We start from the raw sequence: 25,922 nt of genomic DNA, 5'->3' as shown, positions 1-25,922 counted from the left end.
AGAGGAAGGCGCAGCAGCCACACCACGAGCACGCCACAGTGCCCTTGACCTGGCCAGCATCAGGCAGCGCCAAGAGGACATAACTGTGCTGGTTGGGCAGCATGTGGAAGAGGCTGCCCGTCTCAGAGGGGAGATAACAGAGACTGCCAGGCACTCAAGGGAGGCGATTGAAGCCTGTACCAACAGGCTGTGTGTGGAGATTGGCCAACTCAGGCAGGTCCTCACGCGTATAGCGTACGCGATGGACCGCCAGTTCCCATCACCACCACAGGGACAGACAGCCACATCATCATCCGCTAGTTCGAGGCAGACAAGCCCCCTCCGTCGCTCCACGCGCACCACGAGGCGCACGTCAACCAAGCCTCCTATTGTTGGTGGTGGCAATGGGGAATAGGGACTGCAGGGTCAACCTTCCATGTGTGCAGCAGGACAACAACATTGTGCCAGACACATAAGGGGTTGTTGTCGGGGGGAGAGGGTAAAGGGTGTTTCGGGACTATTGTGGGGGGAGGGGGAAGGGTGTTTCGGGACTGATGTGGGGGGAGGGCGGAAGGGTGTTTTGGGACTGTTGTGGGGGGAGAGGGGAAGGCTGGTGGGATAGTTGGGGACATGCACTTTTACATCTTAAAATTCCTTAATACACTGGTGATTAATCAAAACACAGGCTTGGACTTCTTCATTGTGTATGTGTACTTTATTGGTGACAGGGTCCATTGTGCGCTTCAACACAGACACCAGTGCATTACTACCCATATCCATCCTACAGAGTGAAACCATGTTACTCAGAATATTTGGTTGATCAGATGCTGTCTCACATCATGTCCCTCCTGGCCATCGCCTCTTGCATGACCTGCACCCCTGTCACCTCCGTCCTCATCACCATCATCATCCTCATCAGGTGTTTGTATTTCAACATCAGGGGGCAGTGGCACATTCCGTCTGATACGCATATTGTGCAGCATGACACATGCCATGGTGATCTTGGCCACCTTCTCATGGCCATACAGGAGAGCGCCACCAGACCTGCTAATGCACCTAAACCGTGTCTTCAAAAGGCCAAAAGTCTGCTCAATCACGACGCGGGTACGGGTATGTGCACGATTGTAGTCCTCTTCGTGCTTGTTCTGTGGGTTCCGTACAGGGGTAAGGAGCCACCTCTTCAGGGGACAGCCGGCATCACCTGTATCGGGGGAAGAATGGGGACCTGTTACTGAGCGGCCTATACTTATCACACAAATCGACTTTGCATTGTGATTGAAATCCACGATTACCAGCATGCATGCAGACGATCTGTGTGACTGCAATGTGCAAAGGTGAGCTCGACCCTGCAAGTGGACATGCCCCATTCATGCCTCCGACAGTAACTGACATGTCCTGGGTGAGGCCAGGTCTTAGGTGTCCCTGGGCCCAGGCACAATTGGTACCACACTGCTAGTGTACTGCCATTCCGACATCGATGTTGCCATGCTGTGAAGCATCACTTCAGTGGTGCTATAGGTGTGTCGTTCAATGCTATGGCTAGGGGTGATCCCTTTGCATGCATTCAAGGGCACATTGCTTTATTGATGTTGTGCTGCGCTAATTCTGTATAACTGTCTTGACGCCATGTTGCAGATTTGTGTATTATGTGGTGTGGCATGATGTGCAATGTGGATGTGGATGGATGTGTGATATTTGGAAACCTGGATTGTTCTCACTGTTGTGCATCTTCAAATTGCATGTGGGTTCTTCTCAAGTACATTGTGGCCTTCCCTGATGGACATTGGCGTACATCTGTATGTCCATGTGTCCTACGGATGGCTGTCTACACCCAGTTGGAGTATGTATCTCCCCCCCAATCACACCCAGTTGGAGTATGTATCTCTCCCCCCCAATCACACCCAGTTGGAGTATGTATCCCCCCCCCAATCACACCCAATTGGAGTATGTATATCTCCCCCCCCAATCACACCCAGTTTGAGTATGTATCTCCCCAATCACACCCAGTTGGAGTAGGCATCTCTCCCCCCCAATCACACCCAGTTGGAGTATGTATCTCTCCCCCCCAAATCACACTGCCATGTGCTTGCCCTGCTAATCACCAAGTAGCCACAAAAGTTGTCCGGCTTGTCGCTTCATGTAGCGTGGTATGGTTGAGTTCCGCAGGACCATTGAATCATGGGTTGATCCGGGAAACCGGGCACAACAATGTGTGATTATCTTGTTTGCGTCACATACCATTTGGACATTGATAGAGTGGAATTGCTTTCTGTTTCGGTAGACTACTTCATTGTGATGTGGGACCACCAATTCCACATGTGTACAGTCGATGGCCCCGATGAAACTTGGGATGCCTGCCAGTGAATAGAAGTAAACTTTGGTGTTTGCGATCTCCTGGGCAGTCTGTGGCAGGAATATGTGTTCACGTGCATGCTTCAGGAGGGCATCGAGGAACTGGTTCAGCGTGCGTGAGAATACTGGTTGTGAGATGCCATGCATCTGCCCCACTGTATGCTGGTAGGTGCCTGTGGCCAGGAAGTGGAGCACGGTCACCACCTTCAGTAGAGGGGGGATGGCAGTTCTGATGTCTGAGGCTCACAATGTCGTCATGTATCATGTCCATGATGCTGGTGATGGTATCCCGGTCCAGACGGTACAGGGTGTGTATTTGCTCAGGGGTTAGGTTAAATGGACTGGCTCGGATCCTGGGGATTGGTGGCTGCCTCTGTGGTATTACTAGGTGCCCTGGTGGGGCTTGCTGCACCTGTCTTGCCCTCCTCCTGCTCCTCCTCCTGCGTCTCCTCTGTGCTGCCTGTTGTTTTTGCTGCTGCACTGCAATCATATCCTCCAGCCCATGTAATGCTGCTAGTATTGGAACCATCTTGGTGTGGGAAGGGGTGTGTGAAGGGGTGTTGTGTGCTCCTTTTGTGCTGCCACAGTCTCCATTGCCTCCACCTGTGCTGATTGTGTCCACCTGTGGCAGGTGGGAACACTGCTCAGTTCTCTTAACAGGTGGTTCGCGATGCCGGTATTAGCGCGATGCCGGTAAGGGGTTTTTGGGGCTTTACCGTGCCGCTATTTGCATGCCCACATGGCTTGTGATGGTGTGCTATTAGCGACATGCCGCTATTTACGGGATGTAGGATCGCGCCCCGTGGCACCATACTTAGCGGTGCCGCTAATAGCGGTAAGCCGGGTCGTAATTGGGGTTGGGATTTAACGATACCGGTATTCCATTACCGGTAACGTTAATCCCTTAACGCACAACGTGTAATGAGGCCCTTAGACTTGGTACCTCCTCTACACCTCTCTCTTGACAGAAACAAACTAATTCTAATGTACAGTCTCACTTCCTACTGAAACAACCTGTATACTACCTTCCGCATCTCACCCGACTCTTGCACTTGGTATCTCTCGCTCTGTATCACCTCTATGACCAACATTGTAACCTACACTGTACCTTTGTACTGTATGTTTGTGACTCATGTAATATACGTTCATCTTTGTACCTCACCTACATCCATGCATACTGTGCACTTTATCTTTAACTCTCTCAGCCTCATCTAGTAACCTATTTGTAACTATGTACATGCTCTACTTCACCTGTAACTATGCATATTTTGTATCTCATCTGTAACCTTGTAAGCTGAAAATGTCCTTGTTCTTGCGCCCCTGATACCCTCGGGTCTGGTGCGTGTTACAAATAAAAAAACAAACAAACAAACAAACAAACAAACCTACCTATCTGCTGCGCTGACTGGCTGTCCTACTACCCTCAGAGTCTCACTGGTTACCAGGCTCCTCCATGACCTGTCGTCACAGCACTGCCTCCAGGCCTACCATGCACTTAGGGGATGTAACTGTAACACTACTGTCCCAAGCCTCCTTGCACTTACCCAGAGCCGCGCTGCCCGTACTCAGAGCAATACCATTGTGATGGCACTTAGTACTTGTGTACGGGCACGTAATAAATGACGTATCATATCATATAATAACAACTCAATAAAGAAGTGTGTGCTGTTATGCACACCCCAGTGTGACAATACCTCTCTCACCAAGCACTTTGCACCCAAATTGGCATTTGGATGTGTCTAAGGACCAGCCTCAATGCAATGGCAGTAGTGGCACACCACCTCTATCAAATATCAGTACATGTTGCACTGTTCTCCCAAGTCAGTGTAGTCGGAACAGCCCAGTAGAGTGGTGCAAGGTGCCCCTTATTGTCTGTAGTGTTTTCCCAGTACTATAGCTTTGACACACTCTGCAGATGGAAATTAAAACATTCAGTAATTCCTGCATATTGGGCACAAACCAGTACTCCTGTATACCTGCAGTTATATGCTATTTAGACCCATGAAAAGGATAGTGAAGTTGTTAAAATGCAATGACCATCAACTCACAGGGCATCACTACCCTACCTGTTGTGCCCTGCCTCCGAATTAGATCTGTGGAGGACTGTACACACCCTCTTTTGACGCAATAGTTTCTGATCTTGTGGGGCTCATCCTTGTAACTCGATTATTTTACTAGTTTGCAAGGATGTATATGGAGCTGGCAACAGTAATTGCATACGCAATGTGTGGGTATTCAGACATCTCAGTAACTGGAAGATAAGCTGCATATTTGGCCATTGCGCCTGCTGCAGCATTCCCAAGAGATATTTTGTCTGTGTAATTGGTGTACGTGGAGCATTTCAGCACTGCTTCTAAAGTGGACGGCGACAGAGCATCTATCAATCTGTTTAATAAGGCTGCATGTTCAACAGGGGACCCATGTGCTCTTCTAAATCCCCTTCTTTACCATAAGGACAATCCAGAATGTACTGTTGTAGGCACATATGCTGAGTCTGAGTAATGGTCACTCTGCATCCCTGCAATGCTTCTAATTCTTCAATTAAGGCAATGGGCCTCATTACGACCCAGGCGGTAAGTTACCGCCTGGGCCGTGACTTTACCACCATGGCGTAAACTACGTTTACGCCATGGTGGTTGGCGGACTTACCGCCCCATTCCGACCTTGGTGGGGCGGTAAGTCCCCAATCCCCATTTACCCTTCCCCATTCCCATTTTTGCCCCATAGGGTATAATGGGAGTGGGGAAGGCGTTAATTACGCCACCGTAAATTACGGTGGCGTAATTAACTCCATGGTCCCTTAGCGCCATGGATTTTAACACCTGCTAAAAGCAGGTGTTAAAAGCGCCATGGCGCTAAGGGACCTCGTACTCAGGCGGTAAGGGTCGGCGCTGTTAACGCTGCCGTTAACCCCTTACCGCCTGGGTCGTAATGAGGCCCAATGAGTTCAGCTGCTTGGGCTGAGTAATGTGTCGCTAATCTTTTTTGCACTAGTGTCTCATACTCCCCATCCACTAGGCTGACCACTGTGGCCCCTGTATGCATCCTCCCCATTATCGGGTCAAGAGTTGCTGACCCATCAACAACAAAAAAACTCCTAGTCATCAAAGGCATAATTCCGTATGTCATTGGGTTTGTCATATTCTGGCCCTTCATAAATTGCACAGTCATGTACCTCATGGCCATCAGTAACCACTTCTGTCAGAAATGTAACTGGGTTCACTGTTTTGCAAAATACTATATGTATGATATGATATGATATGGTGTGGCATTTATTACGCACATGTACACAAGTGTTTCTAGGTATGACCAGACAAGGAGGGGGAAACAAGGGAGGACAAAATAACGATCTTACTAGGCCTTGTGTCAATCAGATCGCTCAAGTGCTGAGAAGAGGGAAGGGGAGAAGTGCCGGGGGGAGGGGAAGGGGGAAGTGCAGTTACCTCACAAGTGCAGCCTGTCAAGTATTGGCAGAACTCATCTGTGTTAGGACGCCGTAATTATCCGGCTTCCACGGCTTCCACGAGACGTGAGACTTATGGGTCTCGTACTTGCCAAAGAACGGTGGCTACTGCTCCTTTAAGACCTCGTCTGCCGGGAGCTTGGAGGTTGGCATGGAGACAATGGCGTCCTCTCACGGCATTCAGGTTTCACTGTGCACGCTGAAGGACTTATTGTGCTCATGTGATTCCCTATTTAAGCCATGCCTGTACGTTATGCCGGCGCTTCTGAATCCTGTATTCTAGCGGCTTGCTATCCTCGTTTCCAGGTTCTGTCCTTGTTTTCTCTGCCTTGTTTTCCTCATGTTCTTCGACCTCGGACCGCCACCGGACCTGCCTTGCTTTGCCCCTGTGTACTTTTGCTGCCAGCCTTGCTCTTCGACCTCGGACCGCCACCGGATCTGCCTTGCTTGCTCCTTTGTACCTTTGCTGCCAGCCTTGCTCTTCGACCTCGGACCGCCACCGGACCTGCCTTGCTTGCTCCTTTGTACTTTTGCTGCCAGCCTTGTTCTTCGACCTCGGACCGCCACCGGACCTGCCTTGCTTTGCCAGCCAGTTTTTGTACTGTTTCCCGCTTGCGGTTCCTACTCCTGCATTGGAACTTTGCACCACTGGTACACGGACTAGAGACTGCCTTAATGTACCTTTAGGCGTCCTCGTGCCGTCGGGTTAGGTGTTGCACTTTGGACCTCTGCTCGGATTTCACCTCCCGTTTCCTGTTTGCTTTCACTATCTGGTTAACTCCATGACATTTCGAATTTTGGTTTGCCACGAGCTCATCCACATTACTTCTTCTCCTTTCTGGGGATTTTCGGAAACTCTGAAGAACTGCACAGGTTAGTGTTTGGTTTCTCTCTTGATGTTTGAATTACTGCATCAAATTGCACCATTGTGATTGTTGCTCTTCTTGCAGTTGTCTGGGGGTCTTGCCTGTACACCTTGAGAAGACGTCTCGTCCCAGTATCCTGTCCATTGTGGTTCTGGGTTCACCGTTGGCATTCCATCTTTCCGCCAATCAATTGTTCTGGTTGTTCATTGTATCAACTAGTTCGGTAGATTGGCGAGAAGAATTCCTCGGCTACACTACGAGGGCAAGAGCGCTACTGACATATTCAGAAGCCTTTTATATACATGGATGCCAATGAGTCTTTGACAGCCATCATGCAACTGGTGGCTGATTTACGCAATGAAATGGCTAATGCTCATGCTGCCACCGAAAGACGCATTGATGAGCTGCAGGCTGGGTTCCAGTCCACCGGTGCGGGGGCGCCCTCTCCCGCTGTGGCATCGGGTTCTGGGCTACCTCCTGTCCGTTCTGACACTGGGCCAGTGTACATGACTGCTCAGTTTCCCCTGGCTCCGCCAGAGCGGTTTTCAGGTGACCCTAAGGCTTACCGAACCTTCCTTTACCAGTGCAGGTTACACTTTCTATGTAGGCCAGCCTCGTTTCCGGATTCAACCACAAAAGTGGCCTTCTTGTTGTCACACTTGGGTGGTACGGCGGCGGCATGGGCCAATCCACTACTGGAAGAGGGTAGTCACCTCTTGTACAATTGTGACGCTTTGATTGATGCTATGAGCCGGGTTTTTGATACGCGGTATGCCACGCAAGCCACCGACTTACAATTATTGGGTTTACAGCAGGGGACTTCAACCCTTTTGGCATACTTGGCCAAGTTTAATCAATTGGTTGCCGAAACTAATTGGCCAGAGGAAAAGAAGGCATCCCTATTTTATAAAGGGTTGTCTGATTCCCTTAAAGACACACTATCCACAGTACCTGTAATCCCTACCGCTTTCCCTGAGTTGCTTGATCTAGTATTACAGATTGATTCTAGATAAGCAGAGAGAAGGGGGGAACGGAGACCGCTTCCTCCTCTTACGACCACCACTTCCACGCCTGTCACCGGATCATCAGAACCAATGCAAATCGGAGCATTGCGGGGGCCTTTGTCAGCAGAAACAAGGGAACACAGAAAAAAGAATGGTCTATGTTTCTATTGTGGATCATCGGATCATTTACTACGATCATGCACTAAGAAACCTGTTAAGAAACAGGGAAACGCGAAAGCCCGGCAATAGAGGGGGTTCAGTTGCCGGGTGGTTCTTGCAGTGACCCCCTCATGTCTACACCCTACTGTCTATCCGTTACTCTTGCTTCCACCTCCCTCGGTAAGCGGGTGGTTCCAGTTGTTTTGGATTCAGGTGCCGCGGGTAACTATATTGACGGTGCTTACGCTCGAGAGCTGGGTATACGGATCGTTTCCAAAGACTGCCCCGAGGTCGTGAATGCGGTCGATGGCTCATCCCTGGTTTCTGGTCCTGTGACTGAACGTACTACTACTTTGGTCATGAGGACGGGATGCGGGCACACTGAAGAAATCGCTTTTGATCTGATTGCTGCCCCACAGCTTAAGGTTATCCTGGGGCTTCCTTGGTTGAAACTACACAACCCAGTGGTGGACTGGCATTCGGGGGAAGTGAGTTTCCTTTCAGAACATTGTGACCAGTTCTGTTTGACATCAGTTCAGAAAACCTCTAGCCCAAGCCATGCACTCATGGATTCTGCCTCCGCTATAGGGGCTGTGATTAACACTCAATTACCCCCAGAGTATCCAGAGTATCTGGATGTCTTTGACGCAGGTGGGGCAGAAATCCTTCCTCCTCACAGACCTTTTGATTGTCCTATAGAATTGGTTCCAGGGGCCAAGATACCATCTGGTCGGATTTATTCGTTAACACCCAAAGAGGATGTCATCCTTAAAGAATATATTGACAAATCCTTAAAATCAGGCTTCATTTGGCCTTCACGTTCTCCGGCAGCCTCCCCTCTGTTTTTTGTTCCGAAGAAGGAGGGAGACCTTCGCCCTTGCATTGATTATCGGGCCTTGAATGCGGTTACGGTCAGGAACCAATACCCGATTCCCCTGATATCGGTCTTGCTCGATCAGCTCGGCTCGGCCAAAATGTTTTTTCGAAGCTAGACTTACTTGGGGCGTACAACCTAGTACGCATACGTGATGGGGATGAATGGAAGACCGCCTTTAAAACCACATACGGTCTATACGAATACACTGTAATGCCCTTTGGTCTAAGTAATGCCCCGGCCACCTTCCAATTCTTCATCAATGAAGTCTTTCATGACATGTTGGATCAATATTTGATTGTTTATCTGGATGACATCCTGATCTACTCCCCCACCTATGAAACCCATGTTGTTCATGTCAGTAGAGTCTTACAACGTCTGCGGGACAATCATCTTTATGCTAAACTGGAAAAGTGCACCTTCCACGTACAAGAGGTTGAATTCCTTGGCTATAACATCACCAACAAAGGGGTTCAGATGAGCAGATCTAAGGTCTCTGCCATTCTGGATTGGCCGGTTCCCAACAATCTGAAGGCGTTACAATCCTTTTTAGGATTTGCGAACTTTTACAGAAATTTTTGTTCAAAACTTCTCAGCCATTGTTTGTCCCCTTACGGCCCTGACAAGTTCAAAGAAATCCTTTCATTGGAATGGGGAAGCACAACAGGCTTTTGATTGCCTGAAGTCTGCCTTCACCTCAGCACCAGTGCTCCAGCATCCGGATCCAACCCAACCGTTCATAGTCGAGGCTGATGCTTCGGATGTCACTTTGGGTGCTATCCTGTCTCAGCATTGCCCAGATGATGCAGGTTTACATCCAGTAGCCTTTCATTCGAGGAAGTTAACCCCTTATGAAAGGAATTATACAATCACGGAGCGCAAATTGTTGGCTATCCGGGACGCCTTCTTGGTTTGGAGACATCATTTGTTGGGTTCTCGAGTGCCTGTCCAGGTGTTCACTGATCATAGGAATCTCTTGGCTCTTCAATCAGTGAAATGCACCACTGCACGGCATGCTCGTTGGCATGAGTTCTTTTCGATGTTTGATTTCACTATTTCCTATCGTCCTGGTTCTCAGAATTCTAAAGCGGATGCTCTCTCTCGTCTACATGGACCCGCCAAATCCTCTCACGCCACTGGTGCACCCTTGTTACCCAATCAGGTGGTGTGTGGTTGCTCCTTACGTCCGTCACTTAAGTCCATTATACAGGAATGGCTTCGAAACGATCCACCGGAAGTGGCCAAATACAGACTGGAGATCGTAAATTCATTACCCTATAACCAGGGTAAAATATTCCTGCCTACTCCAGGGACGCGACGTACCGCTATACAATGGTGTCACGATTCATCTTTGGCTGCTCATCCAGGTATTAGGAAGACTGTTGATCTACTGAAAAGATGGTGTTGGTGGCCGTCTTTATTGCAGGACGTCACTGATTACATAAATACATGTTCTGTTTGTGCTCAGTGCAAAACATCACAGTGCAAACCGGTGGGTTTGCTACAGCCTATGCCTCTTCCAGATCGCCCTTGGTCATCCATTTCCATGGATTTCGTTGTGGAACTACCTGTGGTGGAAGGTTTTGACACTATTTGGGTGGTCATCGACTATTTTACTAAAATGGCACTGTTTGTACCTTGTCAGGGGATCCCTACTGCTCCTAAACCGGCGGATCTCTTTCTGCGGAACGTTTTTAGGTTGTTTGGTCTTCCTTCTCTGATCATCTCCGACCGTGGTCCTCAGTTTACCTCACGCTTTTGGAGAGCCTTGGCAGCTGCATTAGGTATTGAAGCTCGGTTTTCGAGTGCCTACCATCCTCAGACGGATGGGCAGACCGAACGCCTGAATGCCACCATGGAACAGTATATAAGATGTCTTACTTTTCAGCGCCAGGACGATTGGCTTTCTGTACTGTCATTGGCCGAATTTGCTTATAACAATTCGCTTCACACTGCAACGCAGGATTCTCCTTTCTTTGCCTTTTATGGACAACATCCGCGTTCCTTGCCTCTTGCCCCTGAATTGCCGACTCATAACCCTGCTGCTCTTGCCTGTGTTAGGGACATCTCCAGCACCCATGCCCAGGTCAAACGACAGTTGGTGGATGCTCAGAACACGACCAAGGTTTATGCAGACCGGCATCATACCCCCGCTCCTGTATATCACCCGGACATGGATGTGTGGTTATCAACTCGCAATTTATGCTTGCCTGGTCGGAGGAAGTTGCTCCCACGTTTCGTCGGTCCATATGCTATATCGCATGTCATTAACCCGGCAGTGGTGCGTTTGGTTCTCCCGCGTTCATGGAAACTTCACCCTGTATTTCACGTGTCTTTGATTAAACCGTGCCGTCACGATACTCGACTCCCCTCTCATCCTCCGCCTGTCAGAGTTCGGGGTGCTGTGGAGTACGAGATTTCAGCGATCTTGGACACCAAGGTTCGGAACGGTAGAAGACACTACTATGTTGACTGGAAGGGGTATGGTCCGGAGGATCGCACCTGGGAACCGTCTGAGAACCTACATGCCCCGGTTTTGTTGTCCCGTTTTTGGAAATCTCGGAAGGTAGGGGCCTCTTTGGGGAAGGAATCTGTCAAGTATTGGCAGAACTCATCTGTGTTAGGACGCCGTAATTATCCGGCTTCCACGGCTTCCACGAGACGTGAGACATATGGGTCTTGTACTTGCCAAAGAACGGTGGCTACTGCTCCTTTAAGACCTCGTCTGCCGGGAGCTTGGAGGTTGGCATGGAGACAATGGCGTCCTCTCACGGCATTGTGCTCATGTGATTCCCTATTTAAGCCACGCCTGTACATTATGCCGGCGCTTCTGAATCCTGTATTCTAGCGGCTTGCTATCCTCGTATCCAGGTTCTGTCCTTGTTTTCTCTGCCTTGTTTTCCCCGTGTTCTTCGACCTTGGACCGCCACCGGACTTGCCTTGCTTTGCCCCTGTGTACTTTTGCTGCCAGCCTTGCTATTCGACCTCGGACCGCCACCGGACCTGCCTTGCTTGCTCCTTTGTACTTTTGCTGCCAGCCTTGCTCTTCGACCTCGGACCGCCACCGGACCTGCCTTGCTTGCTCCTTTGTACTTTTGCTGCCAGCCTTGTTCTTCGACCTCGGACCGCCACCGGACCTGCCTTGCTTTGCCAGCCAGTTTTTGTACTGTTTCCCGCTTGCGGTTCCTACTCCTGCATTGGAACTTTGCACCACTGGTACACGGACTAGAGACTGCCTTAATGTACCTTTAGGCGTCCTCGTGCCGTAGGGTTAGGTGTTGCACTTTGGACCTCTGCTCAGATTTCACCTCCTGTTTCCTGTTTGCTTTCACTATCTGGTTGACTCCATGACATTTCGAATTTTGGTTTGCCACGAGCTCATCCACATTACTTCTTCTCCTTTGTGGGGATTTTTGGAAACTCCGAAGAACTGCACAGGTTAGTGTTTGGTTTCTCTCTTGATGTTTGAATTACTGCATCGAATTGCACCATTGTGATTGTTGCTCTTCTTGCAGTTGTCTGGGGGTCTTGCCTGTACACCTTGAGAAGACGTCTCGTCCCAGTATCCTGTCCATTGTGGTTCTGGGTTCACCGTTGGCATTCCATCTTTCCGCCAATCAATTGTTCTGGTTGTTCATTGTATCAACTAGTTCGGTAGATTGGCGCGAAGAATTCCGCGGCTATACTACGAGGGCAAGAGCGCTACTGACACAGCCAGCAGGTGGCTCATAGGTGCAAAGATAAGGGACTGTAGGGTTGCAGATACAGACCCTTAAGTGCTGGGGAGCCGGAGGCAGTGCAAGGGCAACTGGACATGCAGGGGCCTGGGCCCGAGTTCAGATGGTGACCAGGTGACCAGTGCACGGAGCAGTCAGGTGCATTAGCAGGGAAGAGGAAGAGAGAAAGCGGAAGCGAAAAGGAAGGCCTTGAGTTGCTTCCGGAATCAGGGGTGGTTCTGCTCAAGTTTGAGAGAGGCAGGGAGGTTGTTCTAGAGGGAGGCCCCAGCCTAGGAGATAGATCTGTTAGGACTGGACAAAATGACCTCATAGGTGGATGCTCACTAGGTGGTCAGGGTGGATTTAGACCTTTCCAATATTGCAAATACTGCGTGCTCTACATACAGTGGGCCTCATCATGAGTTGGGCGGTAGTCCTTTAATGCAGCAGTAATGGTGTTACCGCCACATTTACTGCACTGCCCAATCTCGAGGCTAGGAAAATGCCAGTTTTCAGCGCAATTACCACCAGCGGTATTACCACATGGTAATTGCACCAAAAAATCCCCAGTGGGTTATGGGGAGTAAGGCTTAGTGCCCAACCCGTGATCCGCGGGTGCTAATGCAAATAAAGTTGGGCGGTATCCCAGTCGGGATACCCCCCCAACTCATGATGAGGCCCAGTGTCTCAGAACACCCCATCAGAATCATGGCAGATTTCTCAATAGCAAATGTTGCAGTAGCAAGAGCATGCTCACATGGGAACTGTCCCTGCATTACTGAATGTAGCATCCCACTGTAATAAGCCAAGGGCTTGTGGCCCATTATGCTTTTCTGTGTCAAAACAGGAGTCCTCATTTGTCCATCTGAATGAGAAAAAAGGTAAAAGGCTTGTGTGTAATCAGGTGTGCCTAGGACGGGTGCTGTCGAAATAATTTCTTCTAATTCTTGGAAACTAGCAAGCATCTCTTTTGCCCATGTAATGGTACTTTTTGCTTTCTGAGCATCCTTAAGACCTTGCAACAGTGGGTGAGTGTAGGAGGTGCAGTCTAAAATCCATGTCCTACAATAATTACACAGTCCCAGGAATTTTTGCATGTCCTTAACTGTCACAGGTTGGGGGGTGCTGCGTACTGTGTAAGCACGCTCTGCAGTGATCTTCTTCCCATGGGCTGAAATCATCTTACCAAGATATACCACTTCTGGCTGGCAGTATTGTAGTTTTGCTCTATCTACCTGGCAACCCTTGTGTGCTAGTAGCTGCAGCAGGGCAACAGAATTGGCCCTGCATTGCTGTTCACTGGTGCGGCATACTAAGAAGTCAGCAAGATATTGAATGATGGTGCTTGGTATTTGAATGTTCCCCAAATTGGCATGTAGCACCCTGCTATAAATACTGGGGGACTCTTGAGTATCCCCGGGGGCAATCTTGTATGCTGGAATCTCCTCCCGCCATGGGTAAACGCTCTTGGTTTAACTGTTATTTGTATTGGAGCAACACTCTGCAAAAGGCCTACATCATGAGGATTGGTCGTCCATAAGATGTCACGAGCCTGTGCTCTTTGCCATTAACATGGGGCACAGCACTTGGTGATACTGCATCATTACCTCACAGGGCACACACACTGCTACTACTATTTGATATGATATGATAGGTTATTTAGAACGTGCTTAATACCCAGAGATTTTTAAGCGTGCACCCGGCGATCGAATCTGTGTTGCTCCGTGTCGTCTTGCTTCCAAGGCGAGCACGTTGCCCCTGAGCTAGCCTCTCCCTAATTCTCCTTATCCTCAAACAGATCAGCACCAGTCACTTCTTTCAAGAGTTGTGTTGGTTCTATGCATAACACTGTGACCCATTCTCCCCCATCTGTATCTGTTCCAATCAACACTATTCTTTTCTACAACACTACCACACCATCTATGTCCAGTGTAAAGATTGTTCCTGCCACATGCTCCTGGGACAATGCAGGCCTGAATACGAAATCACATGGTATATGCCAACACCTTTCACCTACCTGAGGAATTGCATTTAGCAGTACTGTTATTCCATAAAGAAACAAGTCAGGATTAATTGGAATCCCACGGATGGCCATCTCACTCCCTAAAACATGTAATACTATCTTAGCTCTTCTACGACACATCCCTCGAGTTAAACACACACACCTGCTTTTTGGTAAACAAGAGAATTGACAGGGGAGGTTGTAGAGTTCAACAGTGGTGCTCGCACCACTTCCCCCCCCCACTTTGATGGTCAATTCTTCTGTAAATGGAACTGATTTCAATGCCCCAGAGAAGACCTGAATGTCCATAACCTCACCTGATATAACGGAAAATGTTATTCGATGATGCATGATTTGGTGGCACCCCTATGTACCATGAAAAAAATGGTTTGTCGACTATCTCTATGCCCGCCAAGGGTTCCTCTTCTGGATTGGCGGTGACTGACAGGACTGGGCATGCTAAGGCTCTCTATGGGCTGTCCTAATCTGGATATTTGTTGGTGCTGGGGAACACAAAAGGGTTTCTGCCTAGTACTCTGGCCCCTTGATACCAAGTGAGTGTTCTATTAGGAACAGCATTAGTATTCTGTACCTGAGGTGCTTGGGTGGGGCAGAAGGTACTGGGTATTGAACTGGACTGTTTCCAACCTGGGCCTGCAACTGTGGGAAGTGTGGAAGGGGTAAAGCCTGAGCAGGCGGTACAGAATACGGTAGTGCAGTACGTGTGGGGGCATACTGCTGAGGGTAGCTGAGGGTATGGTGCTGACATTCTGGTGGCATGAGGAGGTATTTGGTTGTAGGCAGCTCACATCCCACTTCTACATTCTTGCACAAAATGTCCCATCTTCCTGCATGTCCAACATTTGCCTGCCCAACCTCCCTGGGGCCCCATCCCTCCAAATCCTCCTGTCACCCTCGCACTCTGGCAAAGCCCCCCCTTCCACATTGGTACCCTCCAGAAGGCCACCCCTGATACTGCGATTTAAACCCACCATTCAACTTGTACCCTCCCGTTCATGCGGGTGCTGCTTGCATATCTGCCTGCACAGCCCTGAGCTCCATCTGCGTGTCTTGCAATGTTGCTACTACCAGCCCTTCTGCTGAATTCATTGCTAGCTTCTTTTGTACCAGTTTCGCTTCCTCTGTTTGCACCCGCTGGGCTGTTTCATTCTCCTTTTCTTTTAACCTTTTACAATGGTGTGTAATTATGGACTGTATCCCTGCCCACTTCTTGGCTTCTATTCCCACTATCTTGTCTAGTGCCTTTTGCACGTCCCTGGGAAGTCCCTTTTTGACCACAAAATAAAAAAAGGGGATCGACATGTCCCATGACGCTCCTGTTTCCGCCCTCCACATCTCCTGAGTCTGCAAAATATACTGGGCGAGGTCCTCATCATCCTTCATTGCACACTCTATGATAGACTGAAAGTCTGGCATATCAGGGAAGGCACAGTGTAAGACTGCCATCACCTGTGCCCTAAAGTCATTAAAATGTGCCCCATCATGTATATCGTCTCCCAGCTGTACTCCAGGGTACCCTGGCTTAGTCCTTATATCATCAGCCTGATCTCCCAAGATAGCAACAATTACACTTTTCAAATCCCAGAGAGGAAATGTGATACCAGCATTCTGTTTCTCAAATGCATAAATCCATTTCCCCACCCCTGCAGTGAGGGGCGGCAATGCCTTAATTAAATTATTCTTATCCATGTGTGGCAACAGAACATACTGAGCCTTTCCTGGGCCTTTATGCAATAAGGGAAACTGTGTCACTGTGACCTTCCTCAACTTCTCCTTTTCCATAACCTTACCTTTGGCCTTCGCTATACGCCTGTACCTGTTCTTTAATCGGGCCCCCATAAACTTTCCATGTGTGGCGATATCATGGGCAGGGCCTCTTCTCCCCCCACCTCATCCTGTGCCACCTTTAAAGCCTCTTCCAGTTCTTTCTGGGGTTCCTTATCCATACCCCACACCCCTTTCATTTTCTTTCACTTCGGCCAAAGCCATGGGGTTGGGAATATTTTGATACTGGGCCTGTGACGATGGTGGGGGCGGGGCTGTGGTAGGTGGGGGGGAACATACACTGGGTTGGGGTTTCCTAAGGCAGCACGGGCGGGTTGCACTCTGATGGGGACTGTGGTGTTTTTGTAGGCCTCTGTATCCCAGAGCCAGACAATTGACCCCTAGCGGGGCAGTAGGGAGAGCCTGACTTTCTGAGGTTGGCTTTCCCCACAGATAACTTCGCTTGGCTTGGAGTGGCATCTGTTGGGATGCACGTCCAGATTTCAGCCTGAACAATTTAGACTGCAGAAAATATACAAATGCACAGGAAACAAACATGGGCGAGCACAGAGGGCTGAGTGAGTCTTGTGGGCATAGGCAAATAGTGCAGGGTGTATCGATTGTAAGAAAATTGGATATGTTTGGGGTAGACTAAAAACAGCCCTATAGAGTGCTAGCTAGATATACCGGGTGCACACATCGCACCTGGTATAAGTTCCCGCCGAATGACGAGAAATATAGAAGTGTAGTCATACATGAAGTTAGGTCTGGGTCCTTGCAGGCTGTGTTGAGAACACAGACCAATGAAGCCTTGTGCTTGAATGTTCTACCCCCACCCAACGCAAGTTAGGGAACACACTCACATACACGCACACACATACACGCACACACATACACGCACGCACACACATACATGCACACAAATGTGTCCTGTTAGAGTTTTGTGCAATTAGAAAGCAATGTGAACGCCTAATATGCGGAGGGCTATGGCTAGTCGTGAAGGACAAACCCATGGGAGACAGGGTAGAGGTCTTTAGCTGCCAAAACACAAATCAAGATTTAGGACACCACCACCCCAGGATAATGGCCATCCCATTTGAACTACCAGATGTCTGAGAGTAAACCACCTAAATCCTTCATGAATTAGATTAATTAGCGGGACCTGCAGGAGAACCAGGCCTGCCCCCAGGGAGGGGAAACTGATAAGGACAAGCAGAGAACAACTGGGACCATGATTTGTACCAAAAAGAGCAAAGGGTGATGCTGAACTCACACAAGATTGTGACTGGGAGGCATGGTGGGGGCCTTCCCTAGAGGGTTGTTATTTATCTGTCTAGTTGTTGGAGGTTTACCCTACACATCTTCTAAATCATCTACCATCTTTCACAAATGTAACACTTCCTTCCTCCTTTGAAGCTTTTTACTCTTATATTTGGACACTAAAAACATATACATATGCCCTAATATTTCTTTATTTGTTCCCTGCTCTGGCCATGATTGAAACAGCACTGCCTATGTCTCAGCCACCAACTCCATGTGATATTTCAAGATTTTATCTTTATATAGCGGTAAAGTACACACATATATTCTAATGGAGTCGTCGTTGCCATTTTTGGTTTTGTCCTCTCAGTTGATTTTAACACACAAGAGTCTGTCTGCCTGTCAGAGGGCCGACCCAATGGCTCTCTTACCATCTTGTCACCTGTCACGACCCTCGCCCAAAACCCCCTCTGGCAAACCCATTGGCCAGGTGAAGTCAGGACTCGAGCCTGGCATCCTCTTCAAAAGCCCCCATGGGGCCGGTCCTGGCGCCTATTGTCAGCCAACATGGAGGCATCCACATAGCTTGGTTCCTGAGAACCAAGCTATGCAGTCTAGTGTTTTGGGTGTGGTAGACTAGGGAATACTTTACCTGGACTATTTTGTTGGGGCTATTTAAACCACACCCGAGCAAGACAACACGCTTTGCGTTACTTTGCAGCTTGCAACATGACGCTCACCGTGTCCAGCTATTCCCTCGAACCTCGGAAAAGCAGAACCTGCAAGGAGACAAAAGGATCATCATTAGCAGCAGCATCTTACCTGCAGTCTTCATCTTTAAACACTCACAGCTACTGAAAACAGCTTCCTCGAATATGCATGCCTCTCGGACAGAACGAACTGAAAGAGGAAGATAGAGGCAACATTAAAGAAAGCAGTAGAGACATTTACAAATTACGAACTGGTCAAAAGGCTTACCTGGCTGGTCGCCTCTCGGCTGGCACCACTCTGGACATTCCACTTGCGCTGAAGAACACCACGACCTACAAGGAAGGAAAACACAAGTTAGCAAAGGCAAGACTTTGCAGCACTGCACATAGCGCTTATTTACCGCATCATAGTGCTCTTAATGTGCCATCATTTACCAGCGGGGCTCAACCAAGCCAGTTCGCCGCGCTGAAGCTCTGCATACCTAAGGGAGAAAAAAGAGACATTTTAAAGAAAGAAAGGCATGCAGGATAGCAACAAAACTAAAGAACAGCAAGAAGACCTCCCTGAGCAATATCAAACGGACCGGCGTCAGTGAAGTAACTGGACCGCACTCGCCCATGAAAGACAACGCGCCCCTGCAAAGAAGGCAGGACGGAGAGCACGCCTAATTCTACCACAAGGTGAGGAGAGGGCGCCAGAGGGACTGAAATCATACGGGGGTGGAGGGAGGATACTTACCCCAGTCGTTCAGTCTTCAACAGAGTCCTCCTGTATTTTCAGGCAGAATCTTCCCCGCAGACCACATCAGGGCAAAGCTGAGAAGCATACCAGCGAGTAACCCGGCTGGGTGGCGACCCTGTGGATACCAGGTGAGCGTAACATCTCCCCCTCCCCTTCAGTTACCCTGAATGCAAATATCCACCCCCCAATGCCCCACCCCACCTCTCTTACTCTCCTCACTCACTCCTTAGATCAACACCTTCCTCGCCATCCACCACACTCGTCACTCACATCTCCATCAGTCCCAACCAATGCAACCACAAAATAAATAAAAACACCCCAAAAAAACTACTATGCTTCATTCCAACACCCACCTTATACCGGGTGAGGAGATCCCAAGCTCTCTAAATATACATAGTGTCTATTTGTTTTCCTTCTTTCTGCTTAAGATACAGCACTGCTCCACCAATCGGGAAGGATCCCATAATTCCTTCATCCTCTTACTCCATAATAATAATAATAAAAAATTAAAACAAAGCACCACTTGGTGTTTCCACACACCCGCATGCACCAATCCCCTCACCCTTACACACTCCTCAATAGCCACACTCATCCACCTTTTTTCCCTCCCCACATTGTTTTTTCCTGCAAAAGGTTCACTTACGCCTGTTCATTCTCCCGAGTTCCTCCATCATGGGGCCCCATCAACGACCTGCGCAATCCAGGAGCAGCGCCCCACTCCAAAGAACAGACAGGAATTCTGACAACACGGCTCCTGTAAACCACTCCAGGTTGTGCACAAAGGGCTAGTCGCTGCAAGTGGACGAAGCCCCTCCAGATGTGCAACCTAGAAGACTCTGTCTCTGCTGGAAATCTGGGATCGTGTCGGGGTCACCAAATATGTAAGGCAGACCTCCATACAACCAGATAAGAAGAAATGCAACCTTAAAGAGAAAAAAGCTTGGGACACCTTTTGCAAGGATAACAAGGTTTTAATTCTCATAAAAGAAAATATTTGCCAGCAGGGGCATTCAAACCCCAGTACCAGAGAGTGCACTACTGATATGAAAGCAAAACACTTGTTTTTAAGGAAAGATGTTGTCACAGAATATTCAAGCAATATACAGTGTAATTCCTCTTAGGTGATTGGCCATCCCCTATAGACATATCACCTGCTCCTTGGCGGATGCCAGGTGATTGGTTACAGTTCATTGTGTCGATCTTCTTCCACATGATCTGCAGCCTTGCCAGCTTTTGGGCACCGGCAACACGATTGGTTCATTAATTGAAAAGGCTTCTCTACCCACATATCACCCCTGTGATGTGCACCTGGTAGTTAGACATGAGCTCAGTGGATACTCTCAAGGTCAAGATAGTCCTCTGAAATGCAAGGAGCTTTGTCCGATCCCAGATACACTTGCGCCCCCAGCATGCCTCCCCATCACTGGCCTAAATGTCTTACTCTCACCCCACGCACCTCACAGTACAAATCACAGAAAATCTTGCTTGTGCTCCCACCTTGGCATCTGCCCCCTCCCCAGGCTTTTCCCCTATGGTCACTCTAATCAACTGAATGCTGAGGGATTTAGAGGTTTTAATAGTGGGCATCTGGTAGGCAAATAGAATGGTCGTGGGGTTGGGGCCACGGGTGCTCTAAATCTGCAATGGGTGTTTTGGCAGTCCCAAACCTCTGCCCTGCCTCCCATGACATCATCCTTGAGGGACAGGCGCAGCCCTACCCGTCCTTGACATTCCTTTCAGGTTACATGGGCCTGCAGTGTGGAACAATGGAGGGGTTTGTCTGAATCGCTGAAATGACCTTCTAATCTACCGCTTGAAATGGGAACGGAGATGGGGAAGTGTATCACTGCTGGGACCTACATCTATTATTATCAGCTCTGGGTCCTGGCCATTCCAGGCCTACCTTGCAAGATGGCGGCAGTTCGGTATATTTCGCCGCATGGGATAACTGGCTTGTACAAACTCTATACTTACTACATAGTAAGTATACTATGCTTCTGCGTTCTATCGTCCCTTGTGTACACCTCCCCCGTTCCCCCTGCAGTCTCACGTCATAATTTACAAATGCTCTTAGGGTATCATTCTCAGTGGAAACAGTTCGGGGGACAGAGGAGCTGGGCATGCATCGCAACAAATGTATTCCAGTCTACACACAAAATAACACTTATCATGTTTGCTTTATTCCTGATGCACAGTAAAAATATCATGCCACAGTCAGAAAGGGCTAGACTGGCTGCCCTGAAATGCCAGTATAGCCAAGATATTGCACATACCATGCTTGGTTCATCATAGATGCCCAGTAAAAAAATAATGCCACGGTCAGAAAGGGCTAGACTGGCTGCCTCAAAATGCCAGTCTAGTGAAGTAATGCCACTTAACATGCTGGCATTATCATAGATAGCCAGTTAAAACAATGTCATGCCACAGTGAGAAATGGCTAGACTGGCTGCCCACAAAATGCCAGTCTAGCCAAGTAATAACACAACATCCTTTCTTTTATCAACCGCCGGTTGACAAAAGAAAGGATGATGACTTTCTACTGGGCATCTAAGATAAAGGCCAGTGAAAAATGCCAAGCTGAGAGGACATAAGAACTGTAAAGTTGAGAAACAGTTCCTTGTGAGTAAGACCTTGGGATAAGAAGTCGTCTAGGGGAAAAGAGCACAAGCCTAACTTTGAAACCTTGTATTTTGGAACATTATTTTTGCATCACGTTAATAATAATCTGTTGATTCAAAACACCAAGGATGCTGTTTATTTTGAGAAAAGATCACCCTTGCACAGTTATCTCAGATCATTAGTGTTAGGGACAGAAGTAGGTTTTGGGGACACTATGGTGGAAGGCTTTTTCTTAGCTTCTGACTTCCTGACAATTTCACTAGTTTTCCTTTGAGGCAGGGATCCCCCTCTTAGCTTTAGGGATAGAGAGACCTTTTTCCAACCTTTTCTTATTTAATAAAAGTATTTATGAGGCATCCGAGCACAGAACAAGCAAACAGAAACAGACAATAAAGAAGTACTCCAAGATTGTCACAAGTGGAAATATCTGGCATGCCTCATTCACTTAAAAATGGACAACTATCTTAAAGGCAAAGTTTTAAGCTTCTGTTTGATCATTTCGGTGCATTTCATTGCCCTGAGATCCAGGGGTATCATGTTCGAGGCTTTCGGTGCTGCTACCCAGAAGGCCCCTTTCTCTACCTGTGTAAATTTGCATCTGGGCACCTACAATAAGTTCAGGTTGTTAGATCTAAGATTTCGAGTAAATGATTCAATCCATAACATTTCAGCCGGGTAAACCGGACTTGCCAGTGTCACACATTTGTGAGTAATATTAAAAAGCCGGTATGCAATCCTGGCCTCAATGGTTTAGTCATTCCATGGACAGCCAAAGCATCTAATGCCATACCATCTAAAAAAAGCATCTAAAAAAAGCATCTAATGCATTTTTTAAAAACATTTTTTTAATGGAGGGGTCCCCCCCAACCTCCCTTTTTAATCTTTAAAACCCATTTTTTATTAAACTAAACCCTTTACCATCTAAAAAAATGCATTAGATGCTTTTTTTTAGATGCTTTTTTTAGCTGGTATGGCTGTCGATGCTTTGGCTGCCGATTCTTTGGTTGTCGATGCAATGACCGGATACAGGCCTCAATAGAGAGCCAATGTAGGCCTTTCCTGGCATCAGATACATGGTCTCTCTGTTTTAGGCCTGCAGTGATCCTAACAGCACTATTTTGTATCAATTGTAGCCTAGCACAAATGCTCTTACAGATCCCCACCAACAGACTGCTGCAGTAATCTATTTTAGCACCAATAATGGTCCTCACAACTGTCTCGCAATTCGTTGTCGTGATGTAGGGTCGTAGCTGGGCCAGCAACTTGATACAGAAGGCAGAAGTGGAGACCAAATTATTATCTCGGGCTCGCATATTGAGCTTTTGATCTAAATATATTCCAAGTGTTTTAACTTTCTTTTGTGTGGAAATCATGCATTATGCAACCTGAAACTGCAGATATTCTGCTCCGATCTTTGGGATTTTATTTTATGTTCTTACAACTATCAGCTCGGTTTTTTCATTGTTCAGGGTTAAACCACTTTCCACCATCCAAGCTTGTATTAATTGATATATTTCATTCATCTTCTTAGTGTCCTGCTCGTGCAGGCCAGATAGAGGAACAACACATTGTGTGTCGTCTGCATAGTTTGTAAACCACACACCCTTCTCTTACAACAGGTCAAAAAGGGGTACTGCAAAAATATTATACAGCGAGGTGGAGAGACATGCCCCCTGTGGCACCCCAAACAACAGTGCTGGTGTGGCCTCACTACATATCCTGATCTGTCTATTACTCAAAGGACTGAATCCATGATGCAGCCTTACCCGAGAAAGTAGCCGCTTCTATCAACCTGGTGACCAATAGAGAGTGGTCAACCAGGTCGAACGCGGTGGATAAGTCAAGCAGCATTAATAATGCAGCTTGCCCATTATCCAATACCTGCCACAGCCCCTCGATTCTAGGTCCAACAAGGTTGTTTCTGTGCCGTGCCCTTGCCTGAAGCCAGACTGCCATTTATTTTAAGTAGTGTGTGCATTCAGATACTCTAAAATCTGGATATACGCAACACAATCTAAAACTTTCAATAAAAACGGCATGTTAGTGATAGGCCTTCTAGTTTGCTGGAACCAGAGGGTTAAGGCCTGTTTGTTTTAGCAAAGGAGTGATACAGGCATTCTTGAGCTCATCTGGTACGTGGCTATCCCTGAAAGACGCATTTACAAATCTGGACAGGATCCCTATCAGCACCGGAGTACAAGCTTTAATGGTAATAGCTAGGCTTGAGTTTATCAATGATAGCCAGCAACTCAACTTCCGACACTGGTCTAAAATGAAATGGGCATTCTGCAGCTTTCTGGGTTGGGGGGAGTGCTACCTTTTTGTTCCACCAACTTCCTACTGGCCTCAATATTCGGTTTAATTAGCTCAAGTTTCTTCAGCATGGCCTCTTGTATCGATGTACACCAATGCGACCATCAATACTTTTTTGTCTGACATGGATTTTCTACCGCTTTAGCACCTTAAATAGCTCTTTGGCTTCATACTGCTCATTAGAAATCCTGATATCAAACATTGTTATTTTGGCAGAGATTACTGCCAACTTTTAGTCTTTGGAGGAAATATTTTATGCGTCCTTCTCTAAAATATCTTTTGAAAGTTTACAAACATAAAAACATTTATTTTTTTGGGCTTTAAGCTTTTGAAGATCTGATGAGAACCATGTATTTACTTTTTTGTCTGATACTAGCCTGGTTTTCAAGGCTACAGCATTTGTTGCTTTCACCAGAGTTTTGTGATAGGCCAGGGCCATATTGTCCACTGATTCCATACTGCCTACTTCGTCTGCTAGAGGAGTAATCCAGACTTGTAGGGCTGCTGGGGAGAACCTTCTAGTGTTTCTAGAAGTTATTAGGGTTTTTGTAATCGTTTTGTTCCTCATCCTTTCCCGCGGTACCATAGTAAACTGGAAACAAAAAATGATCAGACCATGGGCAAGGATAAATAGACAAACCATTAATCGTAATATTGTGAGAGGCCAGTCCAGAGTATTCCATCCTATAGGGGTGGCAACACTAATCCTGTGCATAAAACCTAGATTACTAAGTGCAACTTCTAAGCCCTTGGCCGTGCCATCTCTTTGACTTCCCAACCACAAATTAAAATCACCCAGTAACATCAACTTGGTAGTGGGTTTAAGCAGAGGTAATAACATATTACAAACCTGTGAGATAAAATCCGGCATAGCTGAAGTAGGTCTATAGACCACACCAGGTTAACTGTAGTCTCTATCTGTCCAAATTTTAACCAATAGTGTTTCACAACCATCTGGACCCAACAGGTCTGTCTCCCAAACTTCTAAATGATCTTTGTATATAATGGCGACTCCACCACCTCTCCCCTCTTGTGGGTCCCTGTGTAATAGACTGTACCCTGACGGCACTGCCAAGGCTAACGTTGGACCTGCAGCTTTATAAAGCCAGTTTTCAGTCAATCCTTATAAATCAAGATCTTGATCTTCTATAAACGATGCTACATCAGTGGCATGTTTCACTAATGATCTTGTAATGCAATGTAATGTCATTGTTTATTTATAAAGCGCTTATATACAGGTGGAGCGCTTCAAAGCGCTTCAAGGCGGAAAGGGAACAAGGGAATACAGTAATCGTTCTTAGGCCTTGAAGTTTCTGAATGATCAAAACAGAAATAACAAGCATACTAGACCTGATGGCATTTCTCCTAGAGCAAGTACATGAAGTGTTACAGTTTCGACCCAGCTGGGGAGGGGGGACAGAAAAAGGTGGAGTTGGGGGGACAGGACAGACAAACCTAATAATCCTAGTACATTTAGGTGATGCATGCGTACAGATGGAGGTGCGAGGAAGAGGTAGTGGGGGTGAACAAATGCGTCCAGTCCAACAGGGCCCTGGGTTAAGTGCAGAGAGGTTGCCTCGCTCATATAGCATGATCAGAAAGTGCAGTAATGCTGAACATAGTGCAGTGGCCCGGAGGCAAGTGCAAAGACTGGCGGGGGGGCCTGGGACCTGTAAGGCTCTGGAGGTGAATCAGGCAACCAGTCAGCAGTACTGAGCGGAGTTAGGGAGGAGAAGGAGGAAGGAGGGTGCAGAAAAAGAACAGAGGTTAGCAGGGGAGAGGAAGAGTGAAGGAGGAAGAGAAGAAGAAGGTCTTGAAGAATTTCCGGAACTTAAGGTGCTCAGTATTCAACAGAATTACCATTAGCCCATATTTCTGATCCCTTCTCAAGGGTACTTCCCTATGTTCGGGGCTGTAGACCTAAGACACATTCCATGCACCTCTTCCCTCTTCCTCAATTGTTTCACATGAAAATTGGTGGGAGTGTCACCTATAGTCTTTGTGGGGCGACCAATGCATTTTTCCCCTCCTATAGTAATCTCATATGCGGATAACGGATCCTGTAATCCCTTAGATTC

At 47.7% G+C, this 25,922-nt stretch overlaps 1 long non-coding RNA gene across 1 annotated transcript in view; it reads right to left on the bottom strand.

Moving 5' to 3' along the window:
• Positions 1-672: 672 nt before the first annotated feature.
• LOC138526508 (uncharacterized) overlaps positions 673-25,922 on the bottom strand; it is a 50,138-nt gene continuing 24,888 nt past the window's right edge. Inside the window, exon 2 of the long non-coding RNA XR_011283595.1 lies at positions 673-1,180. This is a non-coding gene — a long non-coding RNA (uncharacterized lncRNA). The remainder of the gene's footprint in view (positions 1,181-25,922) is intronic.

This window comes from Ambystoma mexicanum, chromosome 7p (assembly GCF_040938575.1).
Source record: "Ambystoma mexicanum isolate Mex_15411 chromosome 7p, UKY_AmexF1_1, whole genome shotgun sequence".
Classification (NCBI taxonomy): domain Eukaryota; kingdom Metazoa; phylum Chordata; class Amphibia; order Caudata; family Ambystomatidae; genus Ambystoma; species Ambystoma mexicanum.
Note: the sequence above shows the minus strand (reverse complement) of the source record. Positions and strands in the feature narration are given on the sequence as shown.